This window comes from Alosa pseudoharengus, unplaced genomic scaffold (assembly GCF_046254945.1).
Source record: "Alosa pseudoharengus isolate Yale_2024_CS ecotype anadromous, Long Island Sound unplaced genomic scaffold, YU_APseudo_1.1 YU_APseudo_1.1_scf_10, whole genome shotgun sequence".
Lineage (NCBI taxonomy): Eukaryota > Metazoa > Chordata > Actinopteri > Clupeiformes > Clupeidae > Alosa > Alosa pseudoharengus.
This window is the reverse complement of record NW_027468565.1, coordinates 41,852,418-41,854,917: the sequence shown is the minus strand read 5'-3', so window position 1 is coordinate 41,854,917 and position 2,500 is coordinate 41,852,418.

The following is a 2,500-nucleotide window of genomic DNA, read 5'->3' as shown; positions in this document are numbered from 1 at the left end:
GGGGCTTGAGTCCTTTTTATTTGCTTTCCTATGTATCAGTGTACAATGCACAATAAAGCATATTTAAAGAAGTCTCACTGATTTCTTTAAGTTGTGTTCTATGTTCTGACCACTGACTGACTGCACCCTGTTTATGACCAACAAGGTTAAGGTTAAATTAACCTCAGGTAAGTTTTTTCATCCCATGTAATATAATGTGTTGGTGTTATGAAATATTGGTGTCACCCCTACAAAGGCCTGACTGATTGGCGGCACCTGTAAGCATGGGCCCTATTACTGTAAGTACAGCTACAGTCAGTAAGTGTCTGCTCCAAGAATCGGCATGCCGTGTTTGACGGATCTGGATAGGGCCCTTGCGATGGCAACTTCAAGCTGGTGTTTCACAAAACCAAGTTGCGGCATTATTTGGAGTGAGCCCTAGTACCATCTCCAAACTGAAGGCCAAATCTGTCTTCTACAGTTTTTCAGTCAAGGTTTGCAGGACAATATGGCTGACAGCTCTCTGCCAAGACAATCCGGAACAGACTGCACACAGCCAATCTCCGGTCTCATAGGGCAGCCAGGAGTCTTGCCATGACTGCCCTTCACCGTCAGGCCCATTTGCACTGGTGTCGGCAACACGTGCACTGGAACCTGAACATGTGGAGGAATGTTATGTTCAGTGATGTTTTCAGATTCTGGACTCATGGGATGGGATGCCGTCCCCCAGCAGTGTGTGAACAGGCTGGTGATTAGCTTGAGGAGAAGGTGCCAGGCTGTTGTGGCTGTGTGGTTTTTCCACATGCTACTGAGGCTTCTGTTTGTGAAATGAATTGTTAAATTGCCAATATGTCTTGTTTCTTCAAACGTCAATCATCCAATACACCAAATACCAAACGAGTCAATGGCAGAATACGCGGTTTGGCATTGGCAGAGAAGATTAGGCAAACGTTTCATGGGTGCAACCTACATACTCAGCTCTGCTGCTCATCCCACAAGTGCATGTTCCTTACAAATGGGGCCTTTGAAAGGGAACTAAACAGGCTTTCCAACGGTATAAGATGTATTGCCAAAAAGAATGGTTGCCACAGAGAAATTATCTACCAAACACAAATGTCCTTACTTTTTGTTTTAGTTTTATTTGTAGTTCTCTACAACCTCTTCCTCTTCACCTAAGATTGAGATGGCATCCAACTCAAGCCTGGCCTTCCTAACGTCCACCATGCATCATTTCCCATTTATTAATCTGGCAGACACTTTTATCCAAAACAACATTTAAGCTACAGAGCTACATCAATAGAATAACATTTAAGCAGTGCAGAGGAGACCTTAACTAGGAATTACCACTGCATCTGTCAGTACTCGTACTAGAGGATAAGAGTGCCTACATTTTAAGGACTAGTCGAAGTATAGTAGGAGGAGACGTGGTAGAAGTGGAGGGAAGAGTATGGTAAGTGCATAGCCACATACAAGACAAGGTGGTTGCTCCTGCACCATGTCACAAAGCGGTCCACCAGTTGCCAGTACTCCTCAACATCACTGACACACCCCACAATTGCAGAATCATCTGAGAACCTCTGTAGGTGACATGACTCAGAGTTGTACTAGAAGTCTGAGGTGTACAGTGTGAAGTAGAAAGGAGACAGCATACTCCCCTGTAGTGCTCCTACGCCACTGACCACTTGACCAGACACACCCTTTCAGTTGCACAACCTATGTACTCAAAACTACATGAGGTTGTGGAGGTGTCTACCTGAATCTTCTCATGTAGCAGCATAGGCTGTATGGTGTTAAAACCACTTGAGAAATCAATGAACATGATCGATCCTCACAGTGCTACTAGTCCTGCCCAGGTGAGAGTGTGTTCTGTGGAGCAGGTAGATTATGGCATCCTCAACACCCACCTCTGGGCAGTATGTGAACTGTAATGGATCCAAGTAGCTGGTCATATATGATCTCAAGAGGGCCAAGACCAATCTGTGCAATGTTAAGACAACCGGTTTATAGTATTGAGGGCAGATGGGGAAAGTATTTCTCGGGACAAGAACAAGGCAAGATGTCCTCTACAGCATAGCTACCCTCCCCTGGCTAAGGTTACAAAGGTGCTGTAGAATACTGCAGAGCTTCACCTGGCTCCTGGATACAAACAGGTGGAAGGGACATAATGCAGGCTCAGCATTTCCTGACTAGGGATTGTACATGATGGAAGGGGGCAGTGATCTATAGCCACAACCACAGAGGTGGCTTGCAACACATGAAATATGTCATATGATATCTACCCCCCATATGAGTTTGTTATCATCCCCTGTATCAAATTAACTTGCCACACACCAACATTTCATAAAAAAACCTTGTGTGACTCATCAAGGCCTGTTTGGCCAATATGGGTGTCTGAATGGTAGTTTCTAAGGATGTCTGGTGCATCACACTTGCCACAGCAGGTGGTGTCAGTGAAATTATTTGCCACAGGTGAGCCCAGCAGTGAAATTGCTGTATTTCAGCACAACATACATTTATGTAT